The sequence below is a fragment of the Chrysemys picta genome, chromosome 11 (genome assembly GCF_011386835.1).
Source record: "Chrysemys picta bellii isolate R12L10 chromosome 11, ASM1138683v2, whole genome shotgun sequence".
Classification (NCBI taxonomy): Eukaryota; Metazoa; Chordata; order Testudines; family Emydidae; genus Chrysemys; species Chrysemys picta.
Genome location: NC_088801.1, coordinates 51,187,209 through 51,207,714, shown reverse-complemented (window position 1 = coordinate 51,207,714; position 20,506 = coordinate 51,187,209). Strand labels below are relative to the sequence as shown.

The 20,506-nt window shown below is 39.2% G+C and overlaps 1 long non-coding RNA gene across 1 annotated transcript in view; it reads right to left on the bottom strand.

The window, feature by feature from the left end:
- Nucleotides 1–19,700, bottom strand: part of LOC135974141 (uncharacterized) — a 50,466-nt gene extending 30,766 nt beyond the window's left edge. Inside the window, exons 1-2 of the long non-coding RNA XR_010591341.1 lie at nt 19,533–19,700; nt 16,861–16,931 (exon numbers count right to left, since the gene is read on the bottom strand). This is a non-coding gene — a long non-coding RNA (uncharacterized LOC135974141). The remainder of the gene's footprint in view (nt 1–16,860; nt 16,932–19,532) is intronic.
- Between the last annotated feature and the right edge of the window lie 806 nt (nt 19,701–20,506).

Here is a 20,506-nt window from a genome sequence, read left to right as displayed (position 1 = left end):
AAGGAACTATTCTGAAAACAAAAAAGTGGCTCTGTAATTATGAAACCATCGAGGTTCCAAGACAGTAGTCTTTGCCTGATGTCCAATGAGAGATCTTTCATCTGTCAGGAGGTTCAGGTTGTCTCTTCTGACCTTTATCCTTGGCATCTCAATTTATGTTTTTTATTGATCAGTTGCATTCATTTCTAATTATTTTAGGTTGGTATTCTATTTAACTTCCTTTAAAAAAAAATTAAAAAGGAAGACACTATTAATCACTGAAGTCAGTGGATACTGATCCCTGTTTAACCAACAGTGGTATTAACTTTTATAACCCTGACCCATGGCTGGTGACAGCACAAGGAAATTAAATTTAATCTCTCATCAGCATTCCTGTTTGTCAAATTTTTAAACACAGACTGCACAATGTTTTTGCTGAGTTTGTTTCCTATCTATGACCTTGGAATGAACAACAGTCAAATTGACATTCTGAGTAGCCTATTCCCTTGGCTCTATCTTAACAAGAATATCATCCAGATATTCTGTGGCAGTATCTAATTAATATCAAGATTTTTTAGATTCTTTATGAAGATCTAGACATGATGCCAATGGAAAGGAAGGTTACTTACTTTGTACGGTAACTGGAGTTCTTGGAGATGTGTGATCCCTATCTGTATTCCATGTGAGGTGCACATGCTCCATGTGCCTGAAATCAGAGGATTTTTCACTAGATATGGCCATTGGTCTGCACTTGAGCCCTTCTCCTCCTCGTATTTTGAACTGACAGCATAAGGGGCAATGCAGACAAACCACCTCTTCAGTTCCCTTTATACCTCAAATAGCCCTAAGATAAGACTCCATAGCGGAGGGATAGAAGGGCAGGTTGTGAAATACAAATAGGGATCACACATCTCAAAGAATTCCAGTTACTGTAACAAGCTAAGTAATCTTCATTTCTTCTTCTTCAAGTGATGGTCCCTATATACGTAGGGAGGAGGAGGAGGGTGTGAAGAACCTTGCTTCACCACAGATTGTAGGACTGCTGTGCCAAGAGATGCAACTGCTGTAGAAGCCTGTACCAAGGCACAATGTCTCACAAAGATATGAACAGAGCCCCACATTGCTGCTCTGCAGATCTCTAGGAGATGGATGTTTTATAGCGAGGTCACTGATGTAGCCTGGACTCTAGTCAAGTGCGCCCTTACACCTTGACAGAGAGGGGTCACAGTCAGCTCACAATAAAGCAGGTTGCAGCCTGAAATCCATTTGGACAGTCTCTGTGAGGAGATAGGAAGCTTCCCCTCTCATATGTTAGGCAAGCAAACAATGAGTCTGGGAAATTTTCTGAATGACTGCATCCTCTACAGATAGGCTAAAGCTCAACAGACATCCAGAGGGTGGAACTTCCTGTCCTCTCTGGTGGCATAGTGCTTTAGATAGAAGACAGGTAAGTGGATGACCAGTTTAGGTTGAATTCCAAGATTACTTTGGGAGTGAACTTAGGGTGTAACCTCAAGGAAACCTTATCCTTATGGAAGACTGTATAGGAAGTGATAGCCATAAGGGCACCCAGCTCCCCTACTCTTCTGGCTGTGGTGATTGCAACCAGAGATGCAACCTTCATAGAGAGATGTATGAATGAACATGAAGCTAAAAGTTTAAATGGAGTATTGATCAGTGCTGATAGAGACTGAGATCCCACATCAGGGTAGGTTTCAGCACATATTTGATCAGTCCCTTCAGAAACCTTATTGTAGCAGGATGAGCAAAGATTGAATGGCTCTCCATCGGAGCGTGAAAAGTGCTAACGGCTATCAAGTGTACTCAGAAGGAACTGATGGATAGCCCTGACATTTTTAGAGGGAGGTGGTGGTCTAGAATAGTAGGGAACTCAGAACCTTCTGAGGTTATCTGACAACACAGGTTACAGGTAGAAAAGCGTTTCCATTTTGCTGTGTAGTATACTTTCATGGAATCTTTCCCAGTATTGTTAAAGATGGATTGTACCACCTCCGAACATGACTTTTCTAGGTCCATCATCTATCCAAATATCATGCTGTTAGATGCTGGGATGCTGGGTTGGGATGTTTGCTTTTGTCCTGAGTCAGTCGGTCCTGAGAAGAGCTAAATATAGGGTGACCAGATGTCCCATTTTTAAAGGGACAGTCCTGTTTTCTTGGGACTTTTTCTTATATAGGCACCTATTACCCCCCACCCCCTGTCCTGTTTTTTCACAGTTGCTATCTGGTCACCCTAGCTAAATATGCATGTGAGGTCGCAAGGACATCTGAAGAATGCTCAAGAACCAGAACTGCATGGACCATGGGAGAGCAATCAGGATGACCAGCACTCTATCTTGTCTGATCTTCCTCAGGCATCAAGATAAAAGAGAGATGAGCAGAAATCTGTACATCAGTTGTTCTGACCATTGAACTCTGACCATGCATCCCCTCTGGAGTTGTGGAGGCACAGGTTGGGTTTTTTTCCACAATGGGAATCCCCAATGCTTAAGGATGTTCTATATCACCAAGTTGTGTAGTTCCCACTCTTGAATTCTGAAGAAATGTCTACTGAGACTGTGTGACAAGATGTATGCATCTCTGGAAGATACACTGCTGAATTGCACCAATTCCAGCGATTGACAGATTCTATGAAGAGAAGGGTAGATTTTGCTCTTCCTTTTTTGTTGATATAATAAACTGTTGTCATGTTGTCTGACTTAACCTGAAAGTGCAAGGTCTGAATAAATGGTTGGAATTGTTTTCCAGGCTTCATGTACTGCACACAACTCCAGAAAGCTTATGTGCAACTGGAATTCTTGGTGGGTCCAGTTTTATGTGTTTGTCAAAGTGGGTTTCCAACCCTAGCAGGGAGGCATCTGTAGTCATTCTTTCTCTGGGTGGAGGAGGGATGACAGAAACCCCCATGCACACAGTTGCTCTGTTTCCCCACCAGGAGAGTGAAGTCAGAACTCTGTGGGGGAGCAAGATCAGTTTGTCCATGCTGTGCTTCCTTTGCACATAGACAGTCTGTGACAAAGCCTGTAGACAACAAAAAATGAAGTCTTGTAAAGGGAGTCACATAAGTACATGAGGCTATGTGTCCTAGAAGGGTGAGACGAGTTCGAACTGTTGTCCGCAGGCTCAGCCAAAACTGAACAATGAGATCTTTCATAGCCTGGAATCTGTCCTGAGGTAGGTATGCTTTGGCTCTGATAGAATCTAGGGTTATCCCAAGAAAGTCTATAGTCTGTATGTTTACATGGAGTCCTACAGAGTGAAGAAAGGTAAGGACAGGATTGTCGTCCATACTTTGTGATATGACTTCCCTGTGAACAGCCAATCATCGAGGTAGGGAACATTGACAGACCCTGACAATGCAGATGACCTGCCACTACTAACACCGCCTTTGTGAATACTATTGGTGCTGCCAAGAGGCCAAAGGGGAGCACTCTGTATTGGCATTGGTTTAGGAGATTCCTATGCTTCACCGGAGGGTAGATGTCTTTGTGGAAACAAGCATCCTTTAAATCTACAGCTGTGACCCAATTGCCTTAGTTTAATGACGGGATTATAAAGGCCAGAATGATCATTCTGAACCCCAGACAGCTGTCTCAGAGCTACTATGTTCCTCCAGCCTCTCTTATTCTGGAGGATGAGGAAATATCTTGAGTAAAATCCTGTTCTCTGCATTGAAGATGTACCAGTTCTATGGCTCCCAGATGAAGCCAGGAATCTATTTCTTGTCTGAGAGTCCTCTAATGTGAGGGGTCCTCACAGAGGAACAAGGAAAGGGATTGTCGGGATAATGAGGAAGTCCCCATAGAGAAGGGTATCACTGGTTCAAAGTTGGGCAGTCCACGCGATGGGAGAGAAAGGTACCCATGAAGTCTTGGAACCTCTGTTGGGGCTGACTACCCATCTTGATAGTGATAGTGAAGTTCTCCTGCTGATTCTGGATTCATCAGAAGAGAAAGATGACTCTATATTGGTGGGCAGTGCTGTCAGTACTGGAAGTCTTCTTATGCCTGGTCAATAGTACCAGTGAGTGACGAATTGATGGTGTAGGGACCTGCCTATTTGCGACTGGATCCAACAGTATTGATAATTCTGGGTCCATATAAATCAGTGATTCTCAACCTATTTAACATTGTGGGATGCATATGCACCTATCTATAGATGTTATGTGGGCCACAGCCACACTATATACTACCTGTATGGCCCTGAGGATGTCACATGGGCTGCACCTGTGTGCTGATTGGGCCTCAAGCAGCCCTCAGGTTGAGAAACACTGTTATAGATGGTAAGATCCTCTGGAGCAGTGCATCTAGCCCCTCATGTTGGAGCGCAGGCTGGGCTGGGCTTCTGTCTTCTGGCAGTAATGGCTTCAGATAGGCAGTGGTTTTTGGTAACAACAACTCCGCCTCTTTCAGCATCAGTAGTGTCGATGTAGGAGGTGTCTTCTCCCTTATTTCCTTTGCCAGTGCTAAGGATGGTCCTTCCCCGTGGCTATAGATAGTTTGGGGGCACTTTTGACTCCCAGCACCAAGGTTGGATGCAGCATGCTTCTTGTGAGCTCCTGACACTCTGATCTTGGGGCACAGAGTCTCAACTGACTTCGAGGGTGTCAGAAAGGAGGTCCTCTTTTTTGTATGAGGACTTGGAGGGAAATTTCTCATATTTCTTTTGAGTCTGTGTGCTTTTGCCGTTTTTCTACACAACTCTAGGTGTGCAGCAGGGATGCATTCTTGTCCGGGCACTATTCTGTTCAGCTATTGATTGGTTTAGGACGTGCTGCTCCACACATTGGACTCAAGGTTGGTCAAGAAGTGTTCACTGACCAAGACTATGCTGACAATATTACCTTGCTTGTGGAGAAGTTAGAGAATTTCAGCCCTCCAAGGTCTCCAAGACACTACTTGAACTATGGGGCTGAACATCTCCTGGCAGAAGACCAAGGTTCAGAACCTTGGAGCTGGGCCACCAGAATCTCCAGTGTAGGTAGGGTTGAGTACCATGGAGCATGTTGACAAGTTCCTCTACCTAGGTTGCAAGCAGGGTTCCAACAACTGCAGCAAACTGGACGTTCTTTGATGACTAGGTCTTGTCGCCTCCTGCACGAAGTCTGCATCTCACTTATTGATGCAAAAAATCTTTGTGTTGAGGCAAGATTCAGAATCTATCAAACCTACATACTACTTGTATTGCTATATGGGTCAGAAACCCAGATCTTTTTCCAGGCACACTTGGAGTGACCAAAGGCACTCAAATCCTGAATATAAAGTGGTTTGAATTTGTGTGAAATGTCAATCTCACAGAGATCTGGTCTTCCTTCAAGCACCCATTATATTCAAAAAGAAGCATTGCATGCTCTTCGGCCATGTCACCAGGATGGACAAAAATACCCCAGCATGCCATCCCTCATACGCTCCATCACTGTACGAAGGGGTGCATGCCCTGATCCTAGCCTGGCACTGCCCAGGGGGCTGCCCCAGAGATTTGTGGATTCGCAGGATAGAGCCCGCTCTGGGAACTTCACTATACAATGCCTGGTGAGACACCATCAACTATGGTCACTTGGACTGGTGCAACGGTCCTCAGACTATACATGTTTGATGATGATGATCCTCTTAACTTCCTCATGTCTCCATTTGGAAGAGACTTTACCCCTGCTCTGATTAGCCCTGGAGCTGGAGACAGCCATGCTTCTCAGTGCCTCTCACTGAAATACAGGGGGAGGAGGGAGACAGGCCAGGAATAGGACTCATACGGTATGTCTACACTGGCAGTGGGAGCAAGTCTCCTAGTCCAGATAGGCAGACTCAGGCTAGTTCTGCTTGAGCAAGCATGCTTAAAATAAGAGTGTAGATAGAATGGCTTGGGTTGCAGCTGGGGCTCAGACCAGGGGTCAGCTGGGTTTGACAGCCAAGCTGCTGCCCAAAATGCAACATCTACACTGTTATTTTTAGTGTGTTAGCTTGAACGGAGCTAACAGAAGTTAGTCTATCCAGACTGAGAGGCATGCTCCCAGCTGCACTGTGGGTTTACCCATTAGGAATCTTCTAAAATTGAGCAATAGTATTGATGCAAGGGAAGGACCATCAGATATTGCACTTTGAGGGAATATGAGCTTCCTTGAGGCACTAAAGGCAAGTTCTGTGGTCATCACTGACTAGGGGCAGGCCACACAGATTTTGAATCGCAGGATCTTGGGCATAATTGGCACCCAATGGAGGGGAGGAGCAAATAGGAGGGCTACCCCCAGAGCCTACAAACTGCTAAACTGTTATGTCTTAAAACAGGTTTAATAAACTACTTACAATTATCTACAATTTTAGAATATAGAATCCCAGCTAAAGCTGAGGATGCTGAAGAAGGTCTGTCTCAGAATACAGGCATTCTGCACAACCTCATATGCCACCAGTTCTGAGATCAAGGAGGGGAAGGGTAGAGGCATGGTGAAAAAACTTTTTCACTACTAGTGAAAAAGCTTTTCGTCTCAGGTGCACGGAACGCATAAGCACCTCAAGAAGAATACATATATGGCAATAGGGACTATCTCTCAGAGAAGAAACACCTTATACTTAAAATGTTAAACTAAAGGAATCTCAGCAATCATCACCTTATCAGGATGCAAAGCCACAGCATTTATCTGTATACCTAAAGGCAAATGAAGCCCTTTGCTCTTGAATCTCTCCTATGAAAGCCATATGAAACAGACTTAAGGTTTTCCATTTTAAAAAGAATTTTCCTTATCGAATCATTTAATTTATTATAGTATTGCAGCACCTTCTTCTCTCAGAAGCTAAGCAGAAAGCAATTTGGGGTGATCTTGTGGCAATGAAAATTTAGTATTAGAGGTGCTTTTAAGGATCTTTTTCAGGCATATAAAATATAATCTTGAAAGGCTTCTTTGATGTGCTCTTGTCTTATCTAATGATGGATGCACACAGTTTACTGTTTCAGAGTAGCAGCCGTGTTAGTCTGTATCCGCAAAAAGAACAGGAGTACTTGTGGCACCTTAGAGACTAACAAATTTATTAGAGCATAAGCTTTCGTGGGCTACAGCCCACTTCTTCGGATGCATATAGAATGGAACATATATTGAGGATATATATATACACACATACAGAGACATGAACAGGTGGGAGTTGTCTTACCAACTTGAGAGGCCAATTAAGTAAGAGGAAAAAAAACCTTTTGAAGTGATAATCAAGATAGCCCAGTACAGACAGTTTGATAAGAAGTGTGAGAATACTTACAAGGGGAGATAGATTCAATGTTTGTAATGGCTCAGCCATTCCCAGTCCTTATTCAATCCTAAGTTGATTGTATCTAGTTTGCATATCAATTCCAGCTCAGCAGTCTCTCGTTGGAGTCTGTTTTTGAAGTTTTTCTGTTGTAAAATAGCCACCCGCAGGTCCGTCATTGAATGACCAGACAGGTTAAAGAGTGTTCTCCCACTGGTTTTTGAGTATTATGATTCCTGATGTCAGATTTGTGTCCATTAATTCTTTTGCGTAGAGACTGTCCAGTTTGGCCAATGTACATGGCAGAGGGGCATTGCTGGCACATGATGGCATATATCACATTGGTAGATGTGCAGGTGAACGAGCCCTTGATGGTATGGCTGATGTGATTAGGTCCTATGATGATGTTACTTGAATAGATATGTGGACAGAGTTGGCATCGGGCTTTGTTACAAGGATATGTTCCTGGGTCAGGGCTTGTCTATACTTACCGCGCTGGTTCGGCGGCAGGCAATCGAACTTCTGGGTTCGATTTATCGCGTCTTGTCTGGACGCGATAAATCGAACTCAGAAGTGCTCCCCGTCGACTCCGGTAATCCTGCTCGCCGCGAGGAGTACGCGGAGTCGACGGGGGAGCCTGCCTGCCGGGTGTGGACCGCAGTGAGTTCGAAGTAAGGTACGTCGACTTCAGCTACGTTATTCACGTAGCTGAAGTTGCGTACCTTACTTCGATTTGGGGGTTTAGTGTAGACCAAGCCTCAGTGTTTTTGTTCAGTGATGTGTGGTTGCTGGTGAGTATTTGCTTTAGGTTGGGGGGTTGTCTGTATCCTCAGACAGACCTGTCCTCACTTACAGACAACCCCCTAACCTAAAGCAAATACTCACACTTCTTATCAAACTGTCTGTACTGGGCTATCTTGATTATCACTCCCACCTGTTCATGCTCTCTGTATGTGTGTATATATATATCTCCTCAATATATGTTCCACTCTATATGCATCCGAAGAAGTGGGCTGTAGCCCACGAAAGCTTATGCTCTAACAAATTTGTTAGTCTCTAAGGTGCCACAAGTACTCCTGTTCTTTTTACAGTTTACTGTACATGTTTATCTATTTTTTTTTAAATAGAAAGTGATAAGATAAAGGTAAAGTATTTTTAAAAGTGGAGCTATTTAGCTTTTTTAATCAACTCTGAAATTAAATTCCCCTTAGACAAATGATCATACTCATGAACTTTTTTTCTATTTCAGATCTTATTTTCATTTATATTGGAATGAGCTGGCTCCCCAACAAAATACCAATAGGCCACAAAAGGATCTGCTAAGGCACAGAACCTTAAGGACATCTCTATATTGCAGGTTATACCTTCTTCAAACTACTTTTGTCTCCTGTTGTGCAGAAGAGAGCTATCAAAGATATTTGCGGTGCCTGACTGAATTACTGAGGTACAACTGATTAGGAGAGTTTGCCACTAATTCTGTCCAGTTGGAGAGGCTTTCTGACCTGCCGAAAGAGCTGTATAATCCAACCTCATAAGAGCAGGCATTGCCTATTTCAAGAGTGGGTGTCTCTTTGATAGGATTAAATGGACTGACTAAAGCTTTTTCATTAGCAGGATCAGCACTTTTGTTCTATTTTGGGGATGGAACATAGATACTGAAGATCTCCTTTTTACAAGCTATATAACATGACCTGCGCATAAACTGTATCACATATTAACAACAATTATATGCTATGACATGTTTATCTAAATATTTTCTGTTTCATCCAGTTATACCATATTTATGATCTAAACATCATTCTGAAAATGGACTCAATAAAAAAGTTTAAAAAATGTCCAATTGGTTAAAAGTGAACAAATGTGGCCATGTATGTTAACACCTGGAAAAACTCAGAGCCTGCCCAGCTGGCTGCTAGCTGGTCACACATTCCTAAGTTTACAATTACTACCAGTGTTCTCAAACCAGGCTCATTGACAAACAGTTGCAGATGGCTAAAATGCTTATGTTTGGAAATAGCTTTACTCAGCAAAATCTTAGAAAAATAGTGCATCAATAGAAGCATTTGTATATGGAAATATCAGCATATGAATACAGTTTTCCAGTGTTGTCACATATGACCTGCATGCTGGTTGCAGCATATAAAATGAAAACATATTTTGTGTCATATCATGTACAAGACAAAGGGAGCCAAGAAAAAATGCAGGTTAAATCCACCTACAAGGAAATACAGAAGTGGGAAATACTTGTAATGAGGAAGGGAAGAGAGCATGAGCAAGAACACCTTCCTAACTTTTAGTAATAGTACCATATAGCACACTTCTTAGAATGCTGGCAGTGACTGTTTGTAACCTCACCGTTTTCTTTTAAATTGCACTACTCCAACTTAATATTTCTTAAAGGCAGTGTCCTTGAAGGCAATGTGAGGTGGTTCTCTTCTTACGGTACTTGGTCTTCAATGTTTGATGGTGGTTGGTACTAGAATAATTTTTTTCCTGCATTAGAGGATACAGCACACTGGCTTTAATGGTTGGAGCAGGGAAATAGCAGTCAGGACTCCCAAATTCTGCTCCCAACTCAGCCACTATCTTGCTATGTGAATGTTTACTTCTCTGTGCCTCAAAGCTTGTCTACATGGGGAATTCATGGGAAAGTTAGTGTGAAATAACTAGGGTGTGAATTTAAAGCACTATGGCTATTCTGCACTAACTGCTCTTGTGGACACACACACACATTCCACACTAAATGTCCTTTTGCAGTTTAGATTAATCCATTTTGGATTCAGCAGTAACTGTTCCACACTAGCTATTCTGGGCTCTCCCCCTTGTAGACAAGCCTCAGTTTAACCACATGTCAAATGAGTGTAATATTACTTACCTAGCTCATACAGGTTTGTGAAGCTTAATTAATGTTTTAAAGACTACCTTGAGATGCATGGATGGAAAATTCTAGATACCATAACAGAAAAGTATTATCATTGTATATGCTATGTAATAAATTTGAGAGTAGTGTAACATTTGTGGGGGGAGGGGGGTAGGAGGGGTTGTTGTTTTTTTTAAATTCAGCTTTTCAAATTATTTACTGAACAGGGAAGAAAAGACAAAACTATGTTGTGCCTACTGTAGTAATTGGAAAGTTCACACAATGGGAAATTATTCTGTTCTCACTATTTATAGAAATGATAATATGCAAAACAGAAGTTTCAAAAATTGCATTTGATATTTCTTATCCATCTGCAGGTGGGAGCTATCTTACTAAAAAGTGACACTATTTGTGACACTGGCATTGTGGGAACAGTTATGAAAAGTGGTATATTACTTTTTATCAAGTTTAAATATGTGACAAAAATAAAAAATTAGACTATTAAGGTTTAAACATAAAAGCAAGAAGAATTTAACTTTGAATTATCACACTTCTGACTGTTAAGTGTCAAGCATGCTAGAAACTGATTTGACAGAGATGATAAAATATCACTTTTCAGCAAGATGGCTATAACTAGCAATTACAACAGAAACATCTACTGAAAAAAACCTAGATCTCTAAATATCTAGACCACTTAATTAAAGTTCTGATAAAAAAATAATCTGACTATTCTTTCTTCCATAACAGAACATGAAATTCATACTCTTCTAAGTTTGGTCATAGAAAGTTAATTGTACAATTTCCTAAGTAAAGAAATTATAAGAGAGCAAATAGAGCATCAAACAGTATTCTGCTGTCTTCTGCACAAGAGTCACACCAGAATGATTAGTACAGATTAACAGGTGATCATCTTCATACATGTGATCAACAAGACCAAAGGTCACCAGGGTTTTAATTTACCATATGCTATAAAATTCATATCTTAAACTGACTTAACATTACATTTTTCAGATATTATGCATGCCTTGGAGTCAGCAAATCACAAGTCAGATTACACATCACTCACTGTAAACTCCTATTAATATTCTGACCCAACAAAGCATGTAGTATGGAGGAGCTCCCTAGAACGTTAAGCCTTCTGTTTCCTTGGGCCTGATCTTGCACTCCTTTACATAGGCAAGCTCTCAGTGGAGAGGAGAGGAATTTTGCCAGGGTAAGGAGGGCAAGATCAGCCCCATTATTCATGACTCTACTGATAATTCACTCTGTACTCCTTATTACTACTATTTTGTGACAGCAATTTATAAACTCCCAATATTTTAACTTCAATTATAAGACATTGATTTCATTCTGGTAAAGGAACTGATGAATTCCATGTTTGATTAACCCCCTTTCAAGAAGCTTCAAACATATTTCATGACAAATTTAAACTTCTAGTTCCCTGTTTTTCTAGTATTACTTTATTCAGCCTGCAAATCCATAGGCCAATGCTGATTCTAAATAAGTCTGATGAACTCCAAATGACTTCTATGTATATAAATAGAACATAACAAGCTATTAAATCTTTCTTACAACAAACTATGCTATGCCAAAATAGTTGCTCTGGATTTTTGAGCAGCAATTGAAAGATCTGTGTTGATAACCTACCAGCAACCTGGTAAAATAATTATGGTTGCAATATATTTTTTTCAAATTAATCTTTCCTTAAATAATACATTTAATTTTATTCCTCTTTTTTCCTTCTATACTCCACTCAGGTAAAAAGAGCAAAAGAATAAATTAGTACCCTAAAACTTTCACTAGCATATATTATGTCACTATTTAGCATTTCAATACAGCACTACCTTACTATAGATAGATATGCACGTAGAAATCTAAAAAGAAATGGTAAGGCTTAGTATATAAAGAACAAAATAACTAAAAAGTATACAACCTTTAAAGAACTAAGGTGTTGTAAAAAGAAACTAAATATTTTTAATATCTAGAGAAAAGGTCATAATTAGGAAAGAAAATAGTGCATCTGCAATTTACAATAGTTATCGTGTCTAGTGGTTAAAGCAGAGTACTGGGTGACTGGAGGCCAGTCCCCTCACCCAGCCACTCTGCATTTGGCTGGATGTTTTCACCCTAGGAAGATCTCTTATTTACTGTTTTTTAGTTTTTGTATCTGAAAAATAGGAATAATGATCAAATCTTGATACTATATCATCTTTGTACATCATACAAATGATCTTGGTACTATAAAAGCACTTTTAGATCCTTGGATAAAAAACTTTAAGAAGTGCAAAGTATTACTTACCATTTTTATTGCTAGGCATTACATTCAGTTTCCCTTCATGTGTGATACATGATTTACTTATCAGAAATGAGCTGAAACAGGAATTTGAAATCCACATCTCTTTGAAGTTCAAGAGAGGTCAGGGGCTAAGGTTTGGATTCAAAAACCCACCCTTACAGTTTTGATTTTGGGTTGGAGGTGTCCTATTTTCTGGTTCAGATGCAGTAGAAAGTTCACAAAAACAGTCATTCGAGAGATTTCAGCTCAAGATGACAAAAATCTCACAAAATTTCACTTGTCTACTGCAATGTCTGTCATTTTGACCTGAAAACCTCTAAAACAGAATACTTGCCCTCGTTTAAGCATTTAATCTGAATTCAGCTAAGCCTCATGCAATTCTGGATCTGATAATCATCTTTTTAGACTAGCTCCAAATGACTACAAATGAATGTTGAACGTTTACAGTGTTCAGTAGGGCTATATATATAGTTATCCAAATAATGAATTAAACAAGCAAGATTGTTTATGATTGTAAGATAGATATAAGAAAAATGGCTGCAGATGCATGGTAGTAGAAAAAGTTACAGCCTAAAACCCTAACTGTAAACATTATTTGAGCATTTTAAGAGTAAAGATATTTTACCAGTGATTTCTCTATCAAGTTCTAAGTATCTTCAAAAATTGTCTGTCCAAACACGGCATTACTGAGCTGCTGCGCTGTTTTACTGTTGGATGCAAATCATTATGAGATTACTACAGTATATAAAGCATTTTGATGTGAATTGTAAACATGAATCTGTGCTTTCAGTAGAATGAATTAAATAATTAAAGTTATGGGGCTAGATTGCCTCTTCAGCCCACTGAGGTGCAAACTGTCTGCTCAGCAGAAACTCCTGAAGGCATTGTGGCTAAGGCAAGGAAAATGTGTCAGGAGTGCTTGGAGTGCACATAGAAGCAGGATTTGCTACACACATTAGCAGGGTACAGCATGCATTCCCCTACAACAGCCGAGCTCTTCTAGTTAGGAAAGAGCTGCCAGCAACCTTCAAATAAGCAGTCATTTGTCCTTTACTCAAGAAACTATCTTGGGACATTGATGATCTTGCCAATTATTGTCTTGAACTTTTCTTTTGTGGAGAGGAGGTTGTTACCAAATAATTTGGTCTGAAATTTTAAAATGTCTTTGACTACTTTCAGTCTGGTTTTCAGCTTGAGTATGGTAAAAAGTGTATTGGTCTCATTGGGTCATTCTCTTCTGCTTGAGATTGACGATGATCAGGCATCAGTGCTGGAACTAGGAGTGCTCCGGCACCCCCTGGCTTGAAGTGGATTCCATCATATACAGGGTTTACAGTTTGGTTCAATGGCTCTCAGCTCCCCCACTATACAAATTGTTCAAGCACCCCTGTGATCAGGTGTCCATGAAGAAATAATCATTTATTGAATTTTATTAAGTGTAGAATTTACATTATGTTGTGAAATGATGTCATCTAAACCTATATCTTTAAAGATCAATCCTGACAATATTAGAGAGAGAGGATCATGAGCACATGTTCTTTTGAAACTATCTTCTATTCATCTTTTCTCAGTAATACCCAGATTATTTTCAGATGATCCAATATACAGAGTATTCAGGTTTAAAAAAAACCAAAACAGCGAATGTTCCCTTCTCTCTCTCTCTTTTTAAGGTCACAAACAGGTAATTTTATGTCACTTGGCATCACAGAATCCCCTCATAATGGGTTTTCTAGGGCATTAAAATCCATAAAAATCTTCTCGTATGTCCAGGTTTTTTTAACCTTTATGGTCTTCATTAACACTATGATTATTTGACAAAGAACAATAAACCCATATATATTTAATACAATACACTGTATTCAGAATAATGCATGCACCTTATAAAAACCCTTTAATACATATTTTTAATTTAAATGGTGAAGCATGAAAGATTTAGGATCTGAAGAATGTTTTAAAAATGCAATGATTTAATTAATGCCGAGTTTCTGCATGCATGCATGAACAATTTGACCTGGGTTTGAACACAATATTTTAATAATGCAGCTGCCATATTCATTGGTCTCTACATTTCCTGGAAGCTAATCTGCTAAACAATTTACAGTATTAATCTGCTGTGTTTCCGTTCTCTGAGTGCTGATTTGGTAATGCTCTACAGTTGCATGACATTTCATTAAATCTCTACTCTTTTTTTTTTTAAATGCTGAAAACACCTACAAATCCTCCAAAGTTAAGTGGGAAAAAAAGTGTCTTTATAGATAAGGTTTTCAGCTGAAAGCAGACTAATGTCTGAGTTGCAGTGGATTATAATGAAGCTCCAGTCCCATTTGATTTGTAGTATAATCTCTAAAACATTATATAGTACAGCCCATGCAGTTTTAAAAGGGCAGGCATCACAGTTTGATGATTTTTCTTTTCCAAGAGACTGACCTGATCACAGCATAGTCAAAAGAAAGGAACTGTATATTTCAGCACATCAGTAATAGAATCTTTATAATGAATCATATACAAAAATTAGATGAACTATTATACTGAGATTAAATAAATTAACAGTGCACAGAATTACCTATTTGATATAAGTAATCCAAGACACACACTCTTATTTGTACTGATGTAATGGCCTATTCTACATTTAGTATTATTTCCATATAATCAAAGATAATCATGACTTGAATTTTTGGGCCTGATCCATCCTGTTCTGGAGAAGTTTTATGGAGGATGCCCATTTACTTTAAAAAGAGTTTGTGAATAGATTTGCAGGCTTAGACCCTAAAAGTGTAATTATTTTTTCTCAGGAGTTTAGATTTGTTTTACAAAAGAGTAAATTTGAGAGTATATAGATATAAAACCAAATTCAGGATTTGATCCTTCATACATTTACAGACATGAGCAATTTGGTAATTTCACCCATGAGAGTAATCCAAGCCAATGGAGTCATGAACAAAGTTATTCATATGTGTAAGTAATATAGGACTGGCCCTCACGGGGTGTAAAACACTAAAATAACTTTGGATAAACATTCATATTCAGAAAAGAGAAATTAACTAAGAAATTCTATAATTGTGAATGAGAGCAGCAATATAGTGAATATTTCATCATATATTGTGAGAATGTTCAGTAGTGGAAGATAGGATTAACATATTACTTTAAAACATTCCATTCCTTTCTGCATCTGTTTACTGATAATAAAAGAAACAGCTGTTCTAAACATAACATACTAACAGGTGTAAACTGTTCATTTGAGATTTTAAACAGGAATTATATTCCATTTCCCCTTTAGCTATTTTGAAATTATATTCTAAATACTACTCCCATTATTTTAAACCATTAACTTATATTTGCTTAACTTCTGGTCATTGATAAAAAAAAAATACACACATGGAGTTAGCTTACTTCTAGTTTTGCGCAAAAGAGTCTGTTCTTATACAGTACAGATCCTGAACTAATTATGCCAGATGTTTTCCATAAAGTGTTTGGTCACACAATTAAGCAGCTTTGCTTTAGCAAATGTTCTATATCAAATTTACTGCAGAAAAGCATCATAATTATGAAGTAACACTGTATCAAATTCACAGCACTAATATCTCACCATGTTTAGTTAAGCTCTAAATGATAATGGAGCTTGAAATTGTGTATTTACCTTAAGTAAGTCCTCCAAATCATCTGCAACCATGTTGTGCTTAATTCCAATCCATTAACAAAAGATTTAATATTTCCATATTTGAACTCCCAATAATTTTAGATACGATACACATAGCACTTAAACATAACAAAAAGCCACATCTGATAGCTTTCCTTCTACAAAACAGTGTATGCACTGCAACTTTGTTACAACCCAGTCAGTAATCCCATTTTATCAATGCTTGAACATAAATTAAACAAACCAGACTGAAATCCTCAGTATTTGTATATTAAGTATTGCTATATGCTTGGACATTTATTTCAGAATAAGCTGCACTTTATAAGCTGCACTTATAAAAAATGCATCAACTATCAAGGGTCAGCTTTGCAACCCTGCCACATATCAGAGAGCACTTACACAAGTAGTAGCAACATGTGTACTTGGAAGCCAAGGGTGAAATGAGACTACTCTTGTAAGTGGTCACACTAAGGTGAGGCTGCTTATGTAAATCCTCCCCAATATGCAAAAAAAGATGTACAATCAAGTGCGAAATAGTTAAACCCCTTTAATAACACAACTAAACCCCCAGTTCTACAAATACCTATCACATAGGGCTTACTGCTACCAGTGATTTGGCATTGCTCATCGAAATAAGCAAGACACCTGTTTATGTTTACTGTACAGTACTGCTCTGGAAATGTTTCTCCCTTTGTTCTCCACATTTAAAAAAGGAACAACCCTGAAGTAGTCTGAAATATTCCACTCACTTCTTCTTTTCCTAAAATAACATTTCTCAAATTAACTTTCAAAAGTTTCCTTTCACAAACATGATAATTATATAAATCAGTAAATATTACCTTGACAGCTTCACATTTACACACACAGGGACAAGAACGACCTCTCTTTTCTTTCTCTCAATAAGATCCTTCTGTAGTTAAAAAGAATTTTTTTTAGTATTTTTGTATAAAAATACTTTCTAAACTTGAGCTAGGCAGATACTTGATCTGGAACTACTTCATAGGAGTTGCCATACTTGCCCAGATAGTGGTACATCTAGTCCAGCAATGGCTGGTACCAGACACTTCAGAATGTTCAAGGTTGCTTGAAAGTAAAAACTGTTTTCTAAATGATCATGCTGTTGACCAATCTGGGCATATTTTGGGAGAAATCGCTGGAAGTATCATCAGTGATACCACATTCATGTGACTGAAGATGAGAAAAGAAAGATTAGTTAGGATGAAAGATACTTTGGCTCACCCAATGCCAAACTCAGATTATATGTTGTGCATTTATCCATTCTAAAATGTAAATAAATAAAACAGCCAGCAGAGGGCAATGCAAATACTAGCAGTCTAGCCTTAAATGTCCAGCACTCTACAGATGTGATGGAAATTACTCTGTGGCTAATGGTGAATAAATGCATACCAGCTTAACAACTCTACAAAAGACAGTGCACTTGCAATCTACAATATTCATTTCAATCATTATCTCATTGCACCGACAATGTTATGAACTCTGAAAGAAGAGCTAAGTAATATTTGTTGCCTAAGTATAACACAATACTAGTATTGGAAAGTAAATTAGTACGGTGAAATGGTTTAAAACAGTGGTTCTCAGCCAGGGGTACGTGGATCCCTGGGGTGTGCAGAGGTCTTCCCGGTCTTTTACACCAGGCTACATAAAAAGCACTACCGAAGTCGGTACAAACTAAAATTTCATACAGACAATTGCTTATTTATACTGTTCTATATACTATACACTGAAATGCAAGTACAATATTTATATTCCAATTGATTTATTTTATAATTATTTGGTAAAAATGAGAAACCAAACAATTTTTCAGTAATAGTGCGCTGTGACACTTATATTTTTAGGTCTGATTTTGTAAGCAAGTAGTTTTTAAGTGAGGTGAAACATGGGGGTATGCAACAGAAATCAGACTCCTGAAAAGGGTACAGTAGTCTGGAAAGGTTGAGAGCCACTGGTTTAAAATATTAGTAATCATTTTATAAATAAACATCAATACTGTACAAAAATTAAAATGTCTTTGCATTAATAGAATCTGTTCATAGAAGAATCTCTTAAAGGAAGTAGTGGAAGACATGTGACTTGGGACAATTAGAAACAGATTGTAAGGGAAACCACAAAATGTAGCGTAAAGAACTATATTGTACTGGTGAACACAGGTACTAGAAGACCTAATAGTTTTTTCTCTCCATTTTTATGATTCATATGTTAATACCATACATAGTGAACATTATTGGTCTCCTAGAACTCAATAGCTACTAAGCACCCTTGAGGGAAGTCCCAATTCTTCAGCCATCCAAAAGCACCAGCTAGTGAAAGAGACTACAATTATTGCAGGATAGCAGTCCCTGACACAATACATTAATGAAAAGGGAATAAAATAATTCCCAAATCCTTGGCCAAAATCTGCATGCCAGATTCTTCTTGTTCATCTTGGAGCCATGAGAATGACATTAATCTTGATTTATTTGACTTTTTCCACAACTTTGTGAGGAATGGGACAAACTAAAGGTATAGGTTTGATTAAAGCACCAGGGAATAGGTAGAACATCCATTACAACTCTTCCTTATGTATACCTATTGGAGAAAGGAGTCAAATTCCCATACTCCCTTCTGAAGAGCAAGTCTCTTTTTGGCCAGCTTCACTTTTGAACTAGAAAGTGAAATAAGGTGTTTATGCTGAAGCCACTCTCCTCAGTGGAGCTACCAATACCTCAGTCAGTCTTCTACATAGAAAACCTGCCTTCAAATACCCTACAGTGTATTTTTACTTTGCTCAGATTAAAGAACACTAGTCTTCATACCACAGCAATTCACTCCATATCAGTCACAGGGCACTCTACTCACTGCTGGGTGGTGCCCCCTTTGGGCGATTCTGGGGATTATCTCTGCTCAGTTCAGCACCCCCTTCCATCTCTTCCACCATCTGCAGCTCTCCTCTCTCTCAGAGTCACAGCATGGCTGCTTCATGACTCAGCCTTCTGAACAGGCCACATTGTGATTCTCCCTCGGGGGGCAGAGGGGGTGGGGGAAGAGACAACAATCCTTCAAAGTCTTTCTGCTGAAGAAGCATCAGGCACTCCTCATGCCTGCTGCCTTGACCCTGTTACTCCTGCAGTGATCAGGCTATCTTCTAGTTCACTGCCCCAAGTAGTACCACAATGCAGTGGTTGGTAGGGGAACCCAGGCCCACCTTCTACTCTGGATTCCAGTCCAAGGCAATGCTTCTATATTGCGATGCCAACTTTTTCCAACCAAACACTAAAAATCTCCCAAATCTGGTAAAAAATTCCCAGATAAAGTTTTTTACAGTGCTTCTATATCCTGGGAAATTTCCCCAAACCTGGGAATTTGTGAGTAAAATGTTTCAACTTGGGAAATTGGAAATTTTCATTCAAAACATTTTACTCACAAATTCCCAGATTTTGGGAAATTTCCCAGGATATAGAAACACTGGTCCAAGGCCCTGTAGCAAGCAATTAAAGTCTGTGGCTGCACTCACCTTACTGCTCTAGACCTGGGATTATTTCCTACCATATTTCTCCAGTCTGCCTAGTCAGACCTCTCTTAGGCCTATTAGGGCTCAGGGGTTCCTATCCCTCCCTCTGACTTACTCCAGGAAATACAACCACAGGCTTCCCCCTCCACTAGCACCAGTTTCCTGGCTTTATAGAAGTTCCTACGCTCCCTCACAGGTGAGCTTCTTTCTAATTAAGCCTCTCCACACAGCCTAAATCTCTTTCATTTGCTGCTTAATTGGCTGATTGGACCCACCTGGCCTAATTCAGCTCTGCCAGGGTCAGTGTGGGGAATGCACTCCATCACACCATCTTTCCTGTGCTTCTTCAGGTAGATGACAAGTTAAATGTTGTGTAAATAAACCATTACAATAAAATAGCAAGCACTTTCCCAGAGACCCATAAGAGCCCTCCTTTTTAGGATGCTTGTATCAAGAACTGCATCTGTGGACAATTGCTTTTGCTGTACAATTAGGGAGGCAAACTGGGTTATCCAAATAAGGAAGCTTGTTGTATCTTTGATTATCATTATATATTAAGACTTTCAGAAATGTACCCGATATTTTTCTTTGCAGCCTCCCTTAATAGTAAGGATGCCTTCAGAGGGAAAGTAGTGAGCAAAACCTGTTTATGACCTAATGTTCCTCGTTTTTTAAGAAACTCTGCTTTGAGGACATGCAAAGAACCAGCCAGATACCCAACAAGCCTTGCAGGATTATGGAGGGGAAAACTAATATAGTGCTCTCTATTCTAAAGTTATTTTTTATTGTTTGTAATGTGGTACTGCCTGTATGGACCCAATCAGAATCAAGGCCTTGTTGTGCCAGACACTGTACAAGCAGTTTTTATATATTAAAAAACAAAACAAAAAAACCACCAGTCGCTGCCCTGAAGAGCTTACAATCAAAGATAAAAAAAAACGCTGATCATAATGGTATCTGTGACACAACAACACACT